We start from the raw sequence: 24,224 nt of genomic DNA on the forward strand, positions 1-24,224 counted from the left end.
GAAACAAGACAAATAAAATGGGACGGAGAGAGTACTTAAATAAAATGACAGATTTAAAATTTACGGAACTGTATTAAAATGGAAGCATGTTTTAGAGTTAGAAAGTCATAAATGAGTATGAGTCTAGAAAACTGAGATTTATAAACTATTTTTTTTTTAAGAAAAAGAGATTTATAAATTATATCCACTATATATAAGAAAATAAAAATTGTGATGCTCACGAGTTACTTATATTATTATTTTTTATATCTTAACTAATATATATTACATGTGTGAGAATTAGTAAAATTTAAGATAAATAATTTTAAAAGAATCAATTATTATTTTAGTTTTTTTACGGAAAAATACTTAACAATATACATTAAAATTAATTAATAATAAACTAGAAACAAATAATTACGAAAAAGGTAACATTCTTGCTTACTGTCACGACCCAAAATATTTAGCCGCAACCGGCGCTAGGGAACGGGAGTGGTAGCTCCGGAACCCGTAGCAAGCCTTAAACCGCAAATAATTTTTCGCAAATAATAAACAAATAACAATAAACAACGGAAGCAAATATACATATATAACACATAAACAAATATTTACACTAACTATTCTATTATCCTCGTGGTTTCTAGTTACCGTACCCCGTACGAACTCGCCTCGCGGTACTACATACATCAGTTAGTGAAACACAACATATCACCGACATCTGATGCCGTGAATAAAACATAAAACACATAGCCTATCAAAACATATAAACAAGACAGCAAGTAATATGTACAATCAAAATGTATTGCTGTCTAGGCTATAACTCTGTCAACGTGGGATCACTACTGCAGCATTCACAGAAGTCAGAAACTATACATACACAGCTGACTTATGGACATCAAAATTGCCTTCTAGCTAAGTCCACACACTAAGCACCTGAGAGATATCAAAGGTGAGGGGTCAGTATTTGGGAAAATACTGAGTGATGTTGCATCTTACTAACGGTATTATTATAAAAACGTAGCATCGCATTTCAAGAAAACAATAATATAAAATACATATAAACAGGTATTTGATCCGTACGAAACTAATATCCTAGCATGCGACACAACTTTCAAATAATCAATCATACTGATTCAGATAGTCCGACCCGGGAGTGCTCCCACTCTACCTCGTCGATCGCAACCTATCTCTTAGTCCCAAAGTGTGAGTCCAACTCACTAGATACGGGGCTCAGGTTACACCGTAACCGAGTTCTCACTCGTATCGAATTTATTATCCAACTTCGAAATTCGTAATCATAATCATATCATATCATGTCATGCATGTATCGTTCATGTATTATATGCAAACACACTAGACTGACTCGATACTGGTGATCACACAGCCTATTGATACCCAATAGGTAGCTAGTTTCTTCGGATCGCATAGTAGTTCCTCGTATATAAAAACTTAATAAAACATATAACATTTCAATCAAACATATATAATGCGATGCGTATAAACAATATATATATATATATATATATATATATATATATATATATATATATATATATATATATATATATATATATATATATAATAACTTTAATATATAATACACGAAATTAAAGTGCAACTCACAGTGACCGCTATCCAAGTAATGATGTGGTCGATCTGATAGTATGCCCTCGCTAGTCCACGTCTACTGACCCCACTACTCGCTGACAAGTCTGACAAATCGTTAATAGTTAGACGTGAATCTCGCGTTTATATACGTATAATACTTTAAATTCTAGGTTTCTGTTTCATTCTTAATGTTATTCGTGAACTCGATATTCCTTTATCGTATTCACAATATATCGAACCATGTTTCTCGTATTCGAGAATCGTATAACGTCCTTAACGTTTCTCGTTATCGTTAATTATCGAAAACTTCGAACTAAAACTTTACATTTAAATTATCTAGGTCCTTAATCGTCTTTAGGGTCTAATACTCGAAATTATTGAAATCCGATCTAATTAGGGCTAAAATCCCATTTTGATCCTCCGGACCCACTGTGCGGGCGTAGAAGAACACTGTGCGTCCGCACAGTGTAGTGTGCGTGCGCATACTTCAGTGTGCGTCCGCACACTTGGAGGTGTGCGTCCGCACACTTAGGTGTGCGATCGCACACCGAGTGCAGCCTCCCGGAAACTCATTTTCCAGGGTTTTCCATCCACCCCGACGTGTTCCACACCTCACACTCAAAACCCGACTCTCCGTTTTTTGCCAAAACACCAAAACGAGTCCAAAAACGTCAAATTTCTAACCTAATCATTATTTCATTAAAACAGCCCATTCAACATGAATTTCGACCAAAATTCTCAACCTCTTACCTCAATTTGATACACAGAGATGATAGAACTTTCAATTCCGAAGAGATCGCTGAAAAAATCACTTAAATCGGACGTCGAACGGAGAAACGGCGACGAAACGATCGAAATCGGCGTTTGAAGCTTCTGGCTTCTTCTTTTCTCTTCTGATTATTCTTCTTTCAAATTTTGTTTTCATATATTGAATGCCTAAAAGTCTGTTTTGATCCCTCTTTTCTTTCTATGTTACAATTTATCTTTCGAACTTTTCTTAAGTACAATTTAGTCCATAACTAAATCAATAAATTCTTAAATTATACTCCCTCCATTCCAATATATTTGACGTTTTGGAAAAATCACGCATATTAAGGAAGCAATTATTACATGACTAAATTCCTAAACTATCCTTAATTAATAACAGAGAGAATGCTTCTTCTCTCAACATCTTCTCTTTAAGAAACCCACTCACATACTTACTGAATCTAAACCAGTTTCTATATCATCTCACTAAATGGGTCAAACAATTGCCGAATCTTGTATATAGACAGAGATTTCATCCAAGTTTTAACATTCTTGCGGCTCGTCTCATGCCCTCGTCGTCGGAGTAATTAAACACCGCTTTAGGCATTTTTATGATAATTTCAATTTCAGTAAAAAATATTCAGAGTTATGGAAAATTAATGATCAGACCATAGCCACCATGAAACCACTGCTTAAGAACTGAAGGACGTGAGATTTTGATATCGTTTCCTCCGGTTTGAATTTTTTCAAAAATAAATTCAATAAAAGTATGTATAAATCTTACGCTTGGGGTGTTAGTACAATCCAAGAAGACAACAAATAGAATTGCAGACCTTCACTTTCATTACAAGGAGGCCGGCGAGTGGGTATTAGTATTTCAGTAGGTGAGTGTTAGATTTGTCCAAAAAGAATAGATGGATTTCTCATTGAAAAGAGAGCCTTTTAGTATGTTAATGGAGATCAGTGGGGTTATTTTTGGAAAACAGATGGCTAAATTTTCAAAACGTCAAACAATTAGGAATTTTTATATTTTCTAAAACGTCATTTATATTGGAATGGAGGGAGTAACTTATACGTATTATTTATATACAATAAATAATACGAAGCTCGATATTAATACTTTCCCGTCAAAACTTAAAATTTCCATTTTCGACTCCTAGTGGCTAAATTACCACTTTAGTCCCTGCACTTTATTTTGGGCCTTTCTTGTCATTTTTCCTTTCAATTCCACTTCTAAATCTAGAATTGAAATATATTATTAAACTCTTCACTATTATGTTCTCCAAAACCGACCTACTAAAACTTTTATTTACTTTATCTTTTCGGAAATTCTTCTGACATCGCCACTCTGGCGAGTCAAAACTGGACACGTGGTCCAATTAGGTAATTAAATATTTTGGGGTATTACATTCTCCCCCTCCCCCCCTTTTGTAAAAATTCGTCCTCGAATTTTCATAAGACTTGTTGGGACCTTATGATTGTTCTTATACTTCCATTGATGTCCATTAATACGTTTTGGTCGAAGTATTTCCTTTTACTTAAACTTTTAGCTTTTAGCTTTCCTCTTATAGCTTCGTACCATCGCATAGTTGAAAGTCTCCTTGTTGTTATTTTTGTTCATTTGTTGCCTTTCTGAAGTAATATGGCTTTAGCGTGTCCTCGATATTGAGATCTTTGTATCTTTATCACATAGTTGTCATTAATCATTAATTAATGTTTTCCAGACCCATTATTCTATTCTTACTCGTTATCGGGTCGCTAATCGTCTCTTTTATACGCGGATAGTCACGACGTGTCGATTCCATCCTTAATGACGTACTTCCTTTATTCATACTTCTATGAGTATTTTCTCTTGTAATCATAACCTGCGGTTATGATCTTTACTATCATATGTAGTTGTCACTTTTCTTTCTTAGCTGGCTCTTGTCATTTCTTACTCCTTTCTATCATTATCTGACATTTCGTTCCTCATTAACCAATCTTTTTCAACTTGTACTTTGTCTATCACATTGGTTGTTCCTTAACATAACTAAGCCTGATACATTCTTTACTATCTACAATTTCTCTTTTCTTTTCTTCTTTAAGCTATCGTAACCTTCACGTCGTTTCGTTAGTCGTGATTCTTCACCATTTTACCGTGGTCATAAACATTCCACTTCACGTTACTCTTAATCGTATAAATTGTACAGTCGCCCTTGTTTACTAATACTACTTGTATTCTTATTTTCTTCACTTTCCTCTAGTTGCTTCTTTGAGGTTCGTCTTGAGTCCTTTATTGACTTTTCAGTCAACGATGTTCTTTCTTTACGTCACTTTTCCTTATTCACATTGACCTCATATGTCTCTTAACATTTAACTTTCTTAAGAATCCTTTTTACCGACTAATTTTCACTTAACTTTATTTTTACCTTTAATCTTTAACTGGTTCAGTAGATCCTTAATAACTTATCTACTTTTGTACTTAAGTTGTCCTCAATCCGACAATCCTATAGGTTTCCATTACTTTCTTTATCATAGTTCTTTCATGCTGTATAACCAATTTTCTTCTTTATCTTATACTTCTGCTTCTTACTTTCGAATAATTCCACGACCTTATTCTCACTCTTTCTGGTATTATCTTATTTGTAACTCCCAAAATTAGGGAATAGTTTCGATTTTATTGTCCTATACATCATATGCTTCTTTAGTGCTTATAACATGGTTCTAATTGTCTTTTTAAATAACTTGATTTCTCTGTACTAATATCATCTCTCGTTCTTATGACATCGTGGCTTCTTAAATACAGTTCACTCCTATCTGTCCAATACGAATGAAGTATCATCGTATCCTTTACTTACTGTATTCATTACGTCTTTCCTCCGTTTATAATAGCTCCATCATTGCTATTCTATTCTGATAATCCTTTTGACGTATTTCTAGAACTTTCCATTTCTCTAATCATCTTATCAAATTCAAGGGTGTATAAGTTTTCCCATTATACGTTCTTTCATATTATCCACTATTCTTACAACTTAACTTTTCTCCTTTCTGTTAAAGCAACTTATAACTCTTAATGCTGATATTAGTAACTTTACTTAATATCAGTCATATAGCATCATTTATCTCTTGATCTATCTAGCTTTAATCCTTCACACTTTTTGAAATCGTCTGCTTCGTCGTTTTATATCCTTTCTCTTTCTACTTCTGTATCTTCAAACACTGATATTGATAAGGTTATATATCCTTTAAATATCACTTGATGTTCATCATTCACATTATCGTCTTCTCGTCCTTTATACTTTCAATTTCTCCCTTCCGATATAACTCTCGATTTCTAAGTTACTTATCTCACCATAGGAATAATCATTATATTTTTTTATCCTTTATTTTATCATGAGGATAAATACTGTATAATTAAATATTGCCAGTGCATCGCATCTTGTCTGCGTATGCTCTCCAGCGATAACTCCTTATCCACATTCTCCTTTAACTTTACTAGCTTTGTTGCAATTAATCATTAATATGGCTTTATCCTGGTATTGGGGTTTCTTTTACAATTTTACCCTTATTTATTAAGAATCTTTTATTGTTTATCGCAGAGTTTCACATTTGAGTTCACTTATCAAACAAAATATTTCAAAACATTCTTTGGCTGGCCAGCTCTTTTTAAATCACTTTTCATAAATCATTTGAAATCGTCAATACAATTGTAGCTTAGAGTGATGACACCTCTCATCACCAAAGAGTTGCTCAAAATCGCATTTTTATGCATTATTATAAAGATATGATGCATGATCTACATTTTGAAAATCATTTTCTTATGCATTCCTATCGTGATTATGCAATATCGTATGCGATGTCTGAGCACAATTGTACCTTGAAAAAATCATAAAAACTTCCAAAATTTTCATAAAATCGTAAGTTTACTCTAGATTGTACACTCTGCAACTATTAACGGCTTTCTTTATTGTTATTTAATATATTATAAATTTTTGTATTGTTGTCACTTTCTGTTGTTTTACTGACTATAATTCTGTCACATCACCTCTTTTTCCGTATCTCCGATAACTCAATTCAATTCAAAGTTCTCTATTGCTGTAATCACTACTTCTACTTCTTCGATACACTATATCATGTCATATACAAACGCAGGTACCAACGTTCTACATTCGATTCCCTGTTGGTGACTCATCTCTTCCTTCACAACTTCTAGAACGTAATATAGGAATTACGTTTGCGATAATATATTATGTATTGTTTATTATATGATTGCTTTTGCATTTAATCCAGCCGCACGTAGTTCGCAAGCAGATAACCATTTGACTATTCTAACGCGTATAGTAAACACTTAGTTGCCCAATCACTCGCATATGCGAGTACTATTCATTTACTAGCTTGATATCCCTGATTTACGCGCGCTGTACCATATGTTATTAATGCACATATCACACAAATGCAGACAACTAAGGTCCGACTCTCTGGTGCATTAGTTCCTAGGTTTACTTACTGACAGAGTACTCAACGTCGAACAGATATTCAGACAAAACTGGCAGTGGTAACTGGGGCAGCTGCTCTCAAACAGGTACTGAAACAAACTTGCAGTGGTAACTGGACCAACTGCTCTGGTACCAACATTGTCACGACCCAAAATATTGAGCCGCAACCGGCGCTAGGGAACGGGAGTGGTAGCTCCGGAACCCGTAGCAAGCCTTAAACCGCTAATAATTTTTCACAAATAATAAACAAATAACAATAAACAACGGAAGAAAATATACATATATAACACATAAATAAATATTTACACTAACTGTTCTATTATCCTTGCGGGCTCTAGTTACCGTACCTCGTACGAACAGGCCTCGCGGTACTATATACATCAGTTAGTGAAACACAACATATCACCGACATCTGGTGCCGTGAATAAAACAAAAAACACATAGCCTATCAAAACATATAAACAAGACAACAAGTAATATGTACAATCAAAATGTATTGTTGTCTAGGCTACGACTCTGTCAACGTGGGACCACTACTGCAGCATTCACAGAAGTCAGAAACTATACATACACAGCTGACTTATGGACTTCAAAATTGCCTTCTAGCTAAGTCCACACACTAAGCACCTGAAAGACATCAAAGGTGAGGGGTCAGTATTTGGGAAAATACTGAGTGAGGTTGCATCTTACTAACGGTATTATTATAAAAACGTAGCATCGCATTTCAAGAAAACAATAATATAAAATATATATAAACAGGTATTTGATCCGTACGAAACTAATATCCTAGTATGCGACACAACTTTCAAATAATCAATCATACTGATTCAGATAGTCCGACCCGGGAGTGCTCCCACTCTACCTCGTCGATCGCGACCTATCTCTTAGTCCCAAAGTGTGAGTCCAACTCACTAGATACGGGGCTCAGGTTACACCGTAACCGAGTTCTCACTCGTATCGAATTTATTATCCAACTTCGAAATTCGTAATCATAATCATATCATATCATGTCATGCATGTATCATTCATGTATTATATGCAAACACACTAGACTGACTCGATATATATATATATATATATATATATATATATATATATATATATATATATATATATATAAATAACTTTAATATATAATACACGAAATTAAAGTGCAACTCACAGTGACCGATATCTAAGTAATGATGTGGTCGATCTGATAGTATGCCCTCGCTAGTCCACGTCTACTGTCTATATATATATATATAAAATAACTTTAATATATAATACACGAAATTAAAGTGCAACTCACAGTGACCGATATCCAAGTAATGATGTGGTCGATCTGATAGTATGCCCTCGCTAGTCCACGTCTACTGACCCCACTACTCGCTGACAAGTCTGACAAATCGTTATGGTTAACGAATTACTCCAGTTGTCCCACCATTGAGAGTGAAGTTCTTCGTCTATCTCAGAGTCTTCAGTTACCTCCCAGCCATACGATAACCACTTAGGAGGAAATTTTATATTCAAAATGGGGCACCATGGATTTGGCGATTGCTCACGAGTTTCTAAGAAGTAGCCGATGACTTATTTAAGATGTGGTAAACTTGCAACTCCTTGGAATAGTGTGTAGCCGAAACATTCATCCGAGGTTCGTTCGGGGAGTCGGACGATGTCAGGAAAATACATGAACATCCATGCTTGGATTATCCACATCGGTCCACTTGGACATCGATGTATCTTCACCTTGTTATTCTTAATCATGCTGTAAAGACATCTGTAGAGCGATCCAAGGATGAATTCTCCCATGTTCAGGGGATGACCTTCGGCTAGGGCAACGGCGATTCAGAGGCATTCTTGTGTGACTCTGAAAGAGGCTGGACATATTATGAATTTGACAAGAAAATAGGCTAGAAAGGCAATGTGTTCGTTAGCAGTTAGTGGTTGATTGTTTGGACCGATGTTTTTCTCTAGGAAATGTTTGAAGCTTTTTGCAGATTTCTCGGGGCCAAGGTGCAGGTTCGGAGTTTGGCAGTTGAGAGGCGATATCCTGATACCGGTTATGTTTACATTAAACATGAAAGCTAGGTCTAGTAATGTGATGGACATCGGTCCTCTTCGAAAGCAGAAAGTATTGGTGGCATCAGACTAGAAGAGGGAAGCTCCGAAGCAGTAGTGCTTGGCGATGGGGAAAGTGTTTTGACTAATTCCAATAAGGTCATATAGACCTATGACTTTTCAGACATCGCCATAATAGCCATGGAGCCTTAGGACCCAATTTTTGTAATCGACATTGGTGCTGAGCCAGTTTCTGAAAGTTTTCCCAGTCCCCACGGACGAGTAGTGGAGTTCTGAAAAGCGAGGAGGAGCGTGGTCTGGGAAGGGAACGGCAGTTTCACAAAGTTCTAAAGGAGTGGTGAGAATCGGACCTACGGAAAATCGGCTATCATCCAACTCTGAAATTACCTCGAAGGAAGTTGATGGAGCGGTAGATTTGATTTCGGCGATCTTGTTGGATGCTTGGAAAGCGGCTTCTTCTTGTTGAGACATGATGATTGGGCGATCTAGGTTGAAGACTGGGCGATTGGGATCTAGAGAATCGGCGGGAAGTCAACAAATTTGAGAGGTTTTCGGGAGTCAAAGATTCAGGTAAATCCAAAAAAGGAAATAATGAATATTTTATACTTAGACAATGACAGTTACCGAAGACCAAGAGTCAAAGAGGTCTTTTACCGCCTGGGCCGAAACAAGAACAGCGAAGCCTACATTGGTCCCAAGGCCGACAATAACAAGCCCAAAGTCCAAACCTCGGGCTTGTTGGGGGCATTGTTTGCACCGGCCCAGAAGATTCATTGGAAGGCATGGAATGTTTCGGCCCATGGTCAGAGAGAACGAGCTGGGTGGGCTCATCTGGGATTTAAAGCCCAATAAGAGCTATATTTTATTTTAGTTTTTTTCTATCTTTTTTTAGGAAGTTGAATTTCATTAGAATTAGGACTCTTCATTAGAATTTGTTCTCTATAAATAGCTAGATCATTATGTATTATTTTTCATCAACACATCATTAATCAAAAACCAAAGTTCAGGCTTTTTATCCTAATCTCTGGATTGAATCTTAGTTTAGGAGTGGAATTGATATTAATCTCGCTTGGATCTCAGGATTCCCAGATTAATACTATTAGTTTAATTGAACAGCGAAAACGTCATTCACAATTTGGGCAACGTTACTTGAATTTGGGTTACGTCGCTTGAATTAAGGTTACGTCATTCAAATCATGTTTACCTCATCTAGAATCACCCCGGTTAAAGTATCAGTACCTAATGTTACCCATTAATAAATTCAAAGATTTGAGTAAGGTGAAAATCTCGCGAACACTTATATTAAATGTTTCGCATATTTGATAGAAATCTATAATTAAATGACAACTGATTTGGTAACGTTACTTTTTTTCATTAATTTTATTTATTTATATCATAAATCTATTTCAAATGTATAAGTTTTTTTCCACATTTCCTATTATGTGCTAAAGTTAAACTCTTTAAATTCTCCTTTTAGTAGTGTACACTAAAGCTACCAATGGTTTCACAAAATTCATATAATACTATTTAATCAATTAACACTCAATTAAATAAAATTAAAAAATATATAATAAAATTATAGATAGAGTTTCATAAAAGAAGCAAATTAAAAAATATGATTGAATAAAATTGAAAATTTATATTTTAATCATTTGCATTCAATTTAAAAAATTATTATTTTGTAAAGCATAAAATACTAATAAATTCATAGTAAATTCCTAGGGAAAACTAAAAATTATTGACTATAATTTTAAAATTGAAAATAAAATTTTATTAAATTAGGTCAAATAAAAAATTTAGAAAGCTTAAAAGAGTTTAATACGTTGATTAGAAATCATGAATCTTGAATTATTATCTTTGTCGCATTTCAATACTAAATACTTTTGAAGCAAGTTTTTTTTATTTTTGCTCTCCACTAATAATTCTTCAGGATTTTATAAACATTTTTATTCTAATTTTTATTTTGTATGTAAATTTGTTATAGTAATTAAATAAAAAAGGTGCGATGAGTTCAATTTTTGATGAAGCAACTCTAGAATAAGAATTTTTGTTATTGTATATTGTGTTTAATTGCAAGTGATGAGAAATTAGATAGTACTTGATCTAAACAAATGAGATTGAAAATGAATAAAATGAATAAAATGAATAAAATTAATATATCTATGATCATTAAAAAAACAATCAATGAAGTTTTATCTGAAAAATAATATCTTGTGTTTGCGAAGGAGGAATATAAAACAAATATGAAGAAAAGTCTAATGGAACTTTAAAGATTATTTTTGTAATTGTGATTATTTTAGATGATAAAACTTTTCTACTATGCATCACCCAAATGTAAAAGCGAAAATAGTAAATATTGAAAAATCAATCTAAAATCACCATCACTAAATGCGGAGTTATACAATTGGAGTTAAATTATCAATTTAAAAGCCTTACAAACTCATATGCACCTTGGAGTTATACAATTCTTTTTTTATTAACTAAATATTCTATTATAAATTTAGAATTATTAATTTGTGTTTAATATCACTAATTTGGACCGAATATTTTAAAGTGAAATTATAATGTAATTAATAATTTTTTTAATTGAAAATTGTCTAAAGTATTTTTAGAAGAGGTATCTAATAAAATCATTAAAATCAGTTAAATTACAATAACATAGATATGTAGCTATTATAAAAGTACTTCACAGAAACAAATAAAGCAACTAATTAAAATACATTTTTAAATAATAGTTCAAAATTCAATAGTAAACTTATGATTCAAATACAAAACAAATAGAGAAAAGAGAACCGAATGATTATCATACAATTAAAATAATTGTAAAATGCAATTTTTTTTATAAATAAGAAAATATATAAATAAAGAAATTAAAATGTGTTGTAATCATAAAATTATTAAAAGTCTTAATAAAAATAATTTTTAAAATAAACATCATGCAATCTTTAAAAAAATTTAAATTACATTCAATAATTTGATAACAGAATATATAAAAATAATGTAATCTCAATTTATGTAATAAATTGTCACCTCCCTATTCAATAATAAACATTAATCACTACTAAAAAGTTATTCATTACAAATTTAATAAAAAAACATTAGTAAAAAAATCAAATATATACCATGCAGCGCATGGGCCTAACACTAGTTTATAATATTTGACATTTGAAATGAGTTTCTTTCTTTAGTTAGGTGTGAATACGCATTCAATTTAATAATGTTACAAAAGGTTATTATTATGGTGTTAAATTGTGCATTAATTTAGTATAATATGGAGATCAAACGTTTAAAAGAAAAAAGTTATAGGAGAGATTTTAATTTTTAAGTCTAAGAATATCATTTGCATAGTATTGAATAAATTATAAGCATTTATTGCTCTAAATTAGAGTTTATTATTCACAAATTTAATTACATTAACATGTTACCATTTTTGTTACGTTTATAAAGAAAAGAATAGAAGAATTTTTTTTCATTGTGGAATCTTTTTATTGATAATTAGGAAAGATAATTGACAATAATTAGACAATTCTCCTATTAAGACATTTACCATGTTTAGAAATGTTACATTATTAAGAGATTTATTCAAGGAAATAAAGAAGCATTATGAGAATTATTATGGTAGTACCATTTGACATTCAAAAGAAAAAAATATAAGAATTATTATAATAGTGCCAAGTGTCAATTAAGGGGAGTAAATGTCCTGCTTTATAGGGGTGGGCAAAAAAACCGGTCAAACCGCAAAACCGAACCAAAACTGTAAAATCAAACCGGAAAATATGGTTAACCGGTTCAAGAGTTTAGGTTTAGGTTTTGATTTTTGATTTTTATGGTTAAGTTAGGTTTAGGTTTTGGAATTTTAAAAACCACGGTTAACCGGTTAACTGGTTTATATATATATATATATATATATATATATATATGGTGAGTGTGTGTGTTTAATTATTTAAATAAAATATATTTTATAATATATACATATAAAAATTCTAAACAAAAAAATTATTTATCAATATATTTTTATTTAGGAGTATATATATATATAAATATATATATTGAAAGAACTTTATTTTTCTTAATAAATAATTTTGAAATAGGAATACATAAAATTTATATTTTAATAATTAATTAGAATGAAAATTAAAGTTTAATTATTAGACTATATTTAAAATTTTATATATAAATTTAATCTTTTTTATATCTAATTTTTTTAATGGTTACATTGTTAACAACCGCAAAACCAAAAAACCGAACCACTTTAAATGGTTAACCCTTTAAAATTTTAGGTTTAGGTTTTTAATTTTAAAAACCGAGCTACTGTAGACCGATTTACATATTACACTCGTGGACCGGTTAACCGGTCCATGCCCACCCCTACTGCTTTATATATGTGTATATATATGTATATATATATATATATATATATGTATCTATATATATGTATGTATCTATATATATGTATGTATATATATATAGTAGATCTGACTATATCACATAAATTGAAAGCGCTAAATGTTGTGAATTACAGGGAATAATTTAAATAAATTGCGTCTAACCCGGGTTACATCAAGCTCGAACTCTGATGTATTAAAGAACACTATAAAAAAGTCACTTTTGATGACGAAAATTTAATGAGGATATCAAAAAACCGTCATTAAAAGGGTAAATTATGTAGTGTTAATGAGGGTAAATAAATTTTATCATTAATAATAATATTAATAATGATGGGCATTTAAAATGATCATTGAAAAATACAAAGCCCCTCATTATTTCTTATTTGCATCAAATTTTGGCGCTACATAAATTTTTCCCACCTACTTTTATTTCTTAACCTAATTGGCAACATTTTATCCTTTCCTGTATCCTTATTATCCCAATTCATCTCCTTCGCCGTCTTCGCCATCGTCTTCCACATCAAATTCAACTCCAACGCGTTGCCATCGAGAGCACATTCAACTCCGACGCCTTATTTCTCCCTTCAATTGTTCAACTTCAATTGTTCAACTGCAACGCGTTGCCATCGTCCTAAAATTGACGCCCTTTGGAAATCTCCAGTCTTCTTCTACGTCGCCATTCTGTGCTAACTGCTGGTCCTAAAATTGACGCGTTGGCTGTCGAATGTGTTTACTTCAATCAATAATAAACGGAAACTTGTGGTTTGTTACTTCTTAAATCAATAGAAACTTCAAGAAATCAAAAAAATTAAATAAGTTTTTTATTTGAGTTTGATTAATCGATCTAATCCCTTTATCATACCCATATATATATTGTTTTGTTTCTTTCAGATCTTCATATCTTGTTGAAATTCAGTAGATGCTGACCCTGCAATTGCGTAGAGATTTAAAACCTTAATTTGTATTGTGAGTTTCTTATTCTTTGCGTTTCTCTATCCATTTTAATTGTTGATTTTAGTTTGCAAGTTGTTAAATTTTTTTAATTGCAATCGTGCACTTAATAAATTTAGGAATTTTGTAAGTTTGGACTAGGTTTTAGTTTGACATTTTCCATTTTAGTTTCTGCAAATTGATAATGAGTTATTGTTTATATTTCACATCAAGATATTATTCTATTTATAGCATGTGTTTGAATTGTTGGTGTTGTAAATTTCATAGAATAACAGCAAATGCTAGATGTTGAAACTTGATGATTGTCACTTGGATTTCGGCTTCCTCGATAATTGAACCTTTCCTGCCCCGAGTATAGAACAATGAGTCGAGCATTATTGGATTGCTCATTATCAGATTGCTTATAATCTGCATATGCAAATTATTCTCATAATCTGCATACATAGATTATGACACATTATTGAAGAAAATTCAGACTAGTAACTTTTAACTTTAAATTTCAGTACTGCATTTGCTTTTATACCATTGCCAAAACAGGGAGCTCGTAGAGGACTCTGAAATGACATCTTAAGGCTAGTAATTGTATTTAATCCTCTTCAGTTAATGTCATGATAGAGCTGTTCTCTATTGTAGTTTTAAGTTAATAAATTATTTGATATTTTTAAATAAAAAAAATAGGATACATGTGGCAACTGTCATTTTTAGTATCACGTATATAGCCAGGAAGAAATTGTTGATGTTATGTTTTCCTTTGTATGATCTATTGACTCAGCTTGTGTTTATCCTATTTATGGTTGTTCTCCTTGTGAACTGACAGGTTGAAAGTGCAATTTGCTCTTAACTGTAGTGGTGTGGTTCTTGGATCATTGCTGATAAGGTGAGATTGCCAGTTGATCTTCTGAGTTTCTATTTATTTAACCAGTCTTTTTTCTATTTGTTGAATCTGTTGATTCCTTATTTATATTGAAAGGTATCAAACTCGAACTCATATAATATTGTGGAGGTGAAACTCAAATAACATACGAACAACTTGAGGTTGAGCTCGACTTGATTTTAACAAAAATAAACATAATTTTTTGATAAAGTCGCAATATCTATGGAACAAAATTCTCTTAATTTAGGTCCAGTTATCACAAAATTGTACACATCAAAATGCAGACTTATTTGACCCGAAACGCAAATTGAAATAACAATTTGACTCAACAAACTTATTTGATCCGAAACACAAATTTTGGGTTTAATTGACTCAATTAGTTAAAATGGAGTTATTTGACCGCGAGACATTAGTTTGAGGATCGCGTTGACTCTTTTTTCAAATATAAATTCTCTTATTTTCTTTTCAACCACATATTTCAACCAATATTTTTTAGGCGAATTAAATTCTAATAATTTATCAACATTATAAATTAATAAATTTAGTAAATTTTATCAAGAGTTAAAAATAGCTCTTTACATTAGAAGAATTCATACCAATACGTAAATATTAGCTGAACTGTTGAAATATTTAATAATATGCATATATAAGTTTATATTGAAATCAAAATAAAAAATTACATTGTTCTTGTAAAAATAAGATTATATGTGAATAATTCATATCAAAGCGGGCCGAGCATAATTCGAGCTACACTAGAGTACGTTAAAGAAGTTTGATCTCAAACTTGAATGAGTTTTAATTGTTTCAAGTTTGAGGTTGAATAACATTCGAGAAGTCGAATTCGAATAACACATGAGACACCGAGCTCGAGTTTGATTCGAATCTAATAAAAAAAATAAAAAAATAATCAAATAATCTTATGTTATGTATTAAAAAAAATTAATAATAAAATATGACATAAATCAATTTTGACTACATACACTTTAATTTAGAGGAAATATAATAAAAAATAATTAATTTAAGTCAACAAATAATATAATTTTTATTAAATCTGGCGCATATCATATTATAAAAACAATCTTAATTTCAAAACAATGATGTTGGAAATAGCTCAAGAAATAATTGCACGTAAAATTGAGACCAAATAAAATAAAATCATTGAAGAGAAAAAAAAACTAAATCTGATATGAGAAATACATAAATATATAAAATACAACAATTATATCATCGATACTTAATATTTAAAAAAAAAAATTTAATACTTTGTTTTTTATATTCTTTATATTTTTTTAATAAAAAAATTATTTAAATAAATTTTTTAATTTTATTAACGTTTTAGTGGTAAAAATATTTTGTGCCACTAATGAAGGAACCTATAGTGGCAAAATTATTTTGCCATAAAATGTAATTTTCTGTGGTAATATTTTTATTGACACTAAGTAAAATAACAATGGTGGCAATAAAATATATGCCACTAATATTAATTTTGTTGCTCACTTCTCTTGTCACTAGTCCAAATATGGCACTTATGATAGTGATAGGGTGTCTATACGGTACTTATAAATAGATACATTAAAAGGAATTTTTTTTATTTTACATTAAAGTTTCGAGAAAAATTTTAAAACTATATTGTATTTAACTTTGTATAACTCAAGTAGAATAATTTTCAACTATAAATTCTAGGCCAAATGTCATAAAAAGGCCAAACCTTTTATAAAAGTATCACAAAAGTCCTGACCTTTCAATTTTGTCGATTTTCGCTAAAAACATATTATTTGGTTTCAATTGTGGCCAACTCTCAATTTGATTTCAATTTTGCCTATGTGGCGCCTACGTGGCATGCACATATAGTGAAAGGTCACGACTTTTGTGAAACCAAATAATCCATTTTTGGCCAAAATCGACAAAATTGAAAGGTCAGAAGTTTTGTGAAACCAAATAATCAGTTTTTGGCTAAAATCGACAAAATTGAAAGTTCAGGACTTTTGTGAAAGGTTGTCCTTATTACGACATTTAGCCTAAATTCTATACTAACTACATAACTACACAAAACTAAAACTGAATATACATTCGTCCCTATAACTGTTATACAAGTCAAAGTCAAGAAACCACCAACAACTAGCGGTGGAGGAAAGAAACAAAGAAAACAGTAGAAGTGGTCGTAATGACAATGGGGATGGAAACAATTAAGGGAAGCAGGTGGAGTACTTTATTTGTAGGTGTACATTGCAAAGAAAGAAAACTGTCAGATACATATCATAAATACTATAAATTCTTAGTTTCAAATACAATAACATCTTCAACATTAAAATAACAAAGTATGTCACATGCTTCAAAATTTTATGAAATTGAAGCTGTCCAAGGAAGACACGTCCATTGTTCTCCTTCAAATATTGATGCTCTCTCTAAAATAACTATTTGTTATCTTATAATAAGAATAACAAGTAAATGAGGCCCCTATCTATCTAAATACCTAAAAGTTCAGAGACAGCCATATACCGTTCATAGAAATAGTAAATGAGACATCTATATATCAACAAATTAACTTAGAGGCACTACTAGATGTCATTTAAACAAAATTTGTACAAATAAAAAGTAAATGAGACCTCTATTTAAATACCTCAAATTTAGCTATGACATCTTGATCCAATCTGAAAAGATAAATTACACAATTTATCAAAACATTGCAGAACAGTTAGCATAAAATTTTGAAAGGTGAAAGTTATCGAACACGAATATGTAGAATCTCTTTTTGAAATTTTCAGTAAAACCCTAAAAGCAAAGAAACATCAACATAACAAATCATAATATAAAATAAATATATTAAGATTAAGCACACTACATAAATTGTTAACCTATGCATAAAATTCAATGCGTGTATGCGTTTTTGGATAATAAACGGTCAAAGTTTATAAGCCATTTCCTCCTAGATTTCAAACACTGTATTTTGTAATCCACATAAAAAAGTATCAATTACTTATTTGCAAATTCAGACTGAAAATTCAACTTAAAGCTAGTTATTTATCTTATAATAAAGCAAAAACTGCATTAGAATTCAATTACATTTCTCTAATATTTGTAGCCTTTTTAATAGGCCACATCAAAAATCGACAACAATACAACCACTACAAAAAAAGAGATGTAAGGGGACTATAAAACTGGTCTCCTAATCCTTAATAATTGGTCCTCTATACTATTGAGGACAACTAAATTGGTCCCCATAATTTGTCCCTATTGCCTCCGTCCCCAATTCGTTAAGGGACAAAAAATAAAATCGTCCCCATTTTAGGGATGTTAGTCCGCAACTATGAGGACGACAATCATCCCCTTAAATGAGAACTAATATCGTTCCCATTTAATAAGGGACGATATTTGTCCCTAAATCAAAGTAAATGGTCCTAAATACAATAAAAAAAGAGGATAACAGTCGTCCCCAAATAATTAGGAAGTAAAATAAAAAATATCGGGTAAAATTTAATTATTCTTATTTTAATTGTTAATTATTAATTTTATAGAATATTATGATTTAAGCATAATATTTGATTAGAATTAATAAAAACTAAACTAAAATTAGAAAAATTAAATTTTACCCCCAAAAATTAAAAAGATAATAGCAATATGAAGTAAAACTAAATAAACACAATAATCTGTAAAAGATCTTAATACAACAATATTTTTTACAATTTTCTTATTGGTCAAAATAATTAATAATTACAAATAATTCAAACCATTTTTTTAATAATAACTACATATCAAGAAAAATGACAGAATAAAGTGAATCTTTCAAGTAGTATTTAACATTGTCAGAAGCTCGAGAAGCATCTCCAAATTAATAATATGCTCAAGATAAAACCTGTTTTAGATGGAGGCAATTCAGCTCAAGTTCCATGATTAAGTACAAAGTGCTCATTAAAGAATTCAACGAGTCCCTAGAATAAAATAACCTAATCTGTATGCAGTTTAAGGGTGATGTTAATCACTTAAACTCAATGTCTAATGCAGCTGGTCTGGTCTAGTAGTTGGTCAAAAATCTATTACAAAATGATCAAAACTACAATCATTAAAAATGAATAGACAAAATCCTATATAGTATACTTCAAGGTCTGTTGCAACTTGCAAGTACTCATAATATATTTCGATAAAAGAGAAAGATAAAATACTAAAAACGTTTACAAAGTAAAACAAAAAATTCACTTACTTTATCATTGGAACATAAACAAAAGCAGAGGTCACATCCAAGAAATATCAAGCTAGTTGATCTTACTTGCAGCTTCTATTCCTGCTAGAAAGGGAAGATTCGTTTTTCTCAAAACTTATAAAAGATTACTTAATGAGGTTACATAGCGTCAACAACAACAACATCTTAGAAAATAGACAGTAGATAAAAGGGAAAGCATAATAAAGAGAAAGCTAAATAAATGAGTTTATATGCAAGGAAAACACAACAAACCAAAAGCTACTTAAATAAGTTTATAACTATTTTATTTACACATGCTTACCTTCAACAAATTTACATTCCCAACTATATGTAACAGAGAAAGAATAAATCAATCCAGCTGCACCATTTTAGCACCCATTAAAAAAACTCCGATTAAAAAGTCAAGTGCATTTCCAAGTGAATTATACAAGATCAGAAGATATATAAGCAACCTTCAATTGCTACTAAGATATATTTAATAAAAGAGCTTAAACATTTTAGCAAAACATAACATCCTACAGAGAATTGGGGACAACTAAAAACTGTCCCTAAATAATTTGAGCTGGAAGCTTTGAGGACCATTATTTTTAGTTCGTCCCATTTCCTTGTCCCCTAATCTCTTAGTTTTTGTAGTGAACACAATTGAGTACAAAATGTTCAACTAATACTAGCAATAATCGACAATACAACTGAGTTCAAAGTTCATTAATACAAATACAAATAAAATAAAATTGTTTAAATATTAATAGCAATAATCATGATCTCTAATTAGCCTCTCCTTCTTTCCTCTTGGAATTGGCTTGTCCCAAGCCCTTTCTCTAAATGATTCATCTGCAACCCAAATGCATAATATAACTAAAAGTTTAACTGTGTCCATATAAAATATATTTAAAAGTTTATCTATTAAATATGATAATTTTATTTAAAGTCAAATTAAATAAAAGCCTCAAGACTCACTCAAAACTAGAGCTAAAAAACAAAGCCTACACCAAGCCTCAAGGCAAAACAACAGAAAATAACAAAAAGCAACTGCATCAGACACATCAGTAAACATAACCACAAAAGAGCTAAACTAAACCAGTGGGATCAGCTGCAAATTACCTCTTTTTGCTCTTTCCTAACAAGGGCTGCTTGCCGAGAAACTTGTCATCAAGAAATATTTTGCCGTTTTTTACAGCGTCTCTAATCTTTTGTACCATCATTTTCAGCAGTAATATATGAATCACACTCGTAAGGTCCCTCCGTGATGGATTGGGAAGCATGCGCCTTCTTATCAAATGACGATAATAAAGTATCATATAACTTCAAAATATCGTTAAACAGCTCGTCATTGTTATTCGTGTTCATCTTTTTCTTTCCAGAAGACTTTGTCTTCTTTGCCATTGATACCGTCTTTTGGATGGAAGGACAAGGACTTTAAATTTCGGTCGCGAAGCAGAACTTTGTGTAAACTCCACACCTAAACAACCATAAACAAAATTAAATAAATATAGCTAATTGACATTAGGATAACAATAGAATGGATATCTGACATAGCAATTGGAGATAAAATAATCTCTTGATTATAATCGATAAAAAGATTTAAGCAAACAGCCAGCACTTCAGGTTCTAGCGAACCAACTCTCGTTAACTGAAAAATAATGTTTACCATAAATTTTAATAAAAATGAATTAAACAAGAAAATAATCAAACCAGAATTCTGGTTTAATTATTTTCTTGTTTAATTCATTTTAATTAATTTATAGTAAACGTTTTTTTTTTCAAGTTAACGAGAGTTGGTCCACCGCTAGAACCTGAAGTGCTGGCTGTTTGCTTAAATCTTTTTATCGATTATAATCAAGGGATCATTTTATCTCCAATGGCTGTGTCAGGTATCCATTCTATTGTTTTCCTAATGTCAATTAGCTATATTTATTTAATTTTGTTTATGGTTGTTTAGATGTGGAGTTTACCCAAGGTTCTGCTTCGCGACCGAAATTTAAAATTTCCTTATCCTTCCATCCAAAAGACGGTATCAATGGCAAAGAAGACAAAGTCTTCTGGAAAGAAAAAGATGAACAAGAATAACAATGACGAGATGTTTAACGATATTTTGAAGTTATGTGATACTTTACAATTGCCATTTGATAAGAAGGCGCATGCTGCCCAATCCATCACGGAGGGACCTTACGAGCGCGATTCATATATTACTGCTGAAAATGATGGTACAAAGGAGATCATAATCCATACAGTTCTTAGAGACGCTATAAAAAATGGCAAAATATTTCTTGATGACAAGTTTCTCGGCAAGCAGCCCTTGGTAGGAAAGAGCAGAAAGAGGTAATTTGCAGCTGATCCCCCTGGTTTAGTTTAGCTCTTTTGTGGTTCCGTTTACTGATGTGTCTGATGCAGTTGCTTTTTGTTATTTTATGTTGTTTTTCCTTGAGGCTTGGTGTAGGCTTTGTTTTTTAGCTCTGGTTTTGGGTGAGCCCTGAGGCTTTTGTTTAATTTGACTATAAATAAAATTATCATATTTAATAGATAAACTTTTAAATATATTTTATATGGATATAATTAAACTTTTAGTGATATTATGTATTTGGGTTGCAGATGAATCACTTAGAGAGAGGGCTTGGGACAAACCAATTTCAGGAGGAAAGAAGGAGAGGCTAATTAGACATTATGATTATTGCTATTAATATTTAAACAATTTTATTTTATTTGTATTTGTATTAATGAACTTTGAACTCAGTTGTGTTGTGGATTATTGCTAATATTAGTTGAACATTTTGTACTCAGTTGTGTTGTCGATTTTTGATGTGGCCTATTAAAAAGGCTACAAATATTAGGGAAATGTAATTGAATTCTAATGCAGGTTTTTTTGTATTATAGGATAAATAACTAGCTTTAAGTTGAATTTTCAGTCTGGATTTGCAAATAAGTAATTGATACTTTTTTATGTGGATTACAAAATAGAGTGTTTGAGACCTAGGAGGAAATGACATATAAACTTTGACCGTTTATTATCCAAAAAAGCATACACGCATTGAATTCTATGCATAGGTTAACAATTTATGTAGTGTGCTTAATCTTAATATATTTATTTTGTATTATGATTTGTTATGTTGATGCTTCTTTTCTTTTAGGGTTTTATTGAAAAATTCAAAGAGAGATTCTACGTACTCGTGTTCGATAACTTTCACCTTTAAAAAATTTATGCTAATTGTTCTGCAATATTTTGATAAATTGTATACTTTATCTTTTCAGATTGGATCAATATGCCATAGCTAAATTTGAGGTATTTAAATAGAGGTCTCATTTACTTTTTATTTGTACAAATTTTGTTTAAATGACATCTAGTAGTGCCTCTCAGATAATTTGTTTGTATATAGATGTCTCATTTACTATTTCTATGAACGATATATGGCAATGTCTCTGAACTTTTAGGTATTTAGATAGAGGCTTCATTTACTTGTTATTCTTATTGTAAGATAACAAATAGTTATTTTAGAGAGAGCATCAATATTTGAAGGAGAACAATGGACGTGTTTTCCTTGGACAGCTTCAATTTCATTGGTGTTGTTACATTACACCTTTTGGTTCTTTTATGTTTATATTGTATTGTTTTTTCATGAAATTTTGAAGCATGTGACATACTTTTACTTTGTTATTTTAATGTTGAAGTTGTTATTGTATTTGAAACTTAGAATGTATAGTATTTATGATATGTATTTGACAGTTTTCTTTCTTTGCAGTGTACACCTACCAATAAAGTACTCCACCTGCTTCCCTTAATTGTTGCTATCCCTATTGCACTTACGACCACTGCTGCTGTTTGCCTTGTTTTTTTCCTCCACCGCTAGTTGTTGGTGGTTTCTTAACTTTGACTTGTATAACAGTTATGGGGACAAATGTATATTCGGTTTTAATTCTGTGTAGTTATGTAATTAGTATAGAATTTAGGCCAAATGTCGTAAAAAGGACAAACCTTTCACAAAAGTTTCACAAAAGTCCTCACCTTTCAGTTTTGTCGATTTTGGCCAAAAACTGATTATTTGGTTTCACAAAAGTCATGATCTTTCAATTTTGTCGATTTTGGCCAAAAATGGATTATTTGGTTTCACAAAAGTCCTGACCTTTCAATATATGTGCATGCCACGTAGGCGCCACATAGGCAAAATTTAAATCAAATTGAGAGTTGAGCACAATTGAAACCAAATAATCTGTTTTTGGCCAAAATCGACAAAATTGAAAGGTCATGACTTTTGTGAAATTTTTATGAAAGGTTTGACCTTTTTACGAGATTTGGCCTAGAATTTATAGTTGAAAATTATTCTACTTGCTTTCTTGAGTTATACAAAGTTAAATACAATATATTTTTTAAATTTTTCTCGAAGTTTTGATGGAAAATAAAAAAAATTCATTTTAATGTATCTATTTATAAGTACTATATAGACACCCTATCACTATAATAATTGCCATATTTGAATTAGTGATAAGAGAAGTAAGCAACAAAATTAATATTAGTTGCATATATTTTATTGCTACCATTTTTATTTTAATTAGTGACAATAAAAATATTACCATAGAAAAGTACATTTTATGGCAAAATAATTTGCCACTATAGGTTCCTTCATTAGTGGTACAAAATATTTTTGCCACTAAAACGTTAATAAAATTAAAAAAATTTATTTAAATAATTTTTTTATTAAAAAAAATAAAGAACATAAAAAACAAAGTATTAATTTTTTTTTTCAAATATTAAGTATTTATGATGTATTTGTTGTATTTTATATATTTATGTATTTCTCATATTAGATTTTTTTTTTCTCTTCAATGATTTTATTTTATTTGGTCTCAATTTTACGTGCAATTATTTCTTGAGCTATTTCCAAGATCATTGTTTTAATATTAAAATTGTTTTTATAATATGATATGCGTCAGACTTAATAAAAATTACATTA

General features: G+C 30.9%; 1 long non-coding RNA gene across 1 annotated transcript; it reads left to right on the forward strand.

The window, feature by feature from the left end:
- Nucleotides 1-13,635: 13,635 nt before the first annotated feature.
- Nucleotides 13,636-23,645, forward strand: LOC126679594 (uncharacterized). The gene is made up of 5 exons (XR_007640895.2): nt 13,636-14,020; nt 14,150-14,224; nt 15,027-15,086; nt 22,528-22,558; nt 23,016-23,645. It is a non-coding gene; the product is annotated as an uncharacterized LOC126679594 (long non-coding RNA).
- Nucleotides 23,646-24,224: the final 579 nt, after the last annotated feature.

The sequence above is a fragment of the Mercurialis annua genome, linkage group LG4 (genome assembly GCF_937616625.2).
Source record: "Mercurialis annua linkage group LG4, ddMerAnnu1.2, whole genome shotgun sequence".
Lineage (NCBI taxonomy): Eukaryota > Viridiplantae > Streptophyta > Magnoliopsida > Malpighiales > Euphorbiaceae > Mercurialis > Mercurialis annua.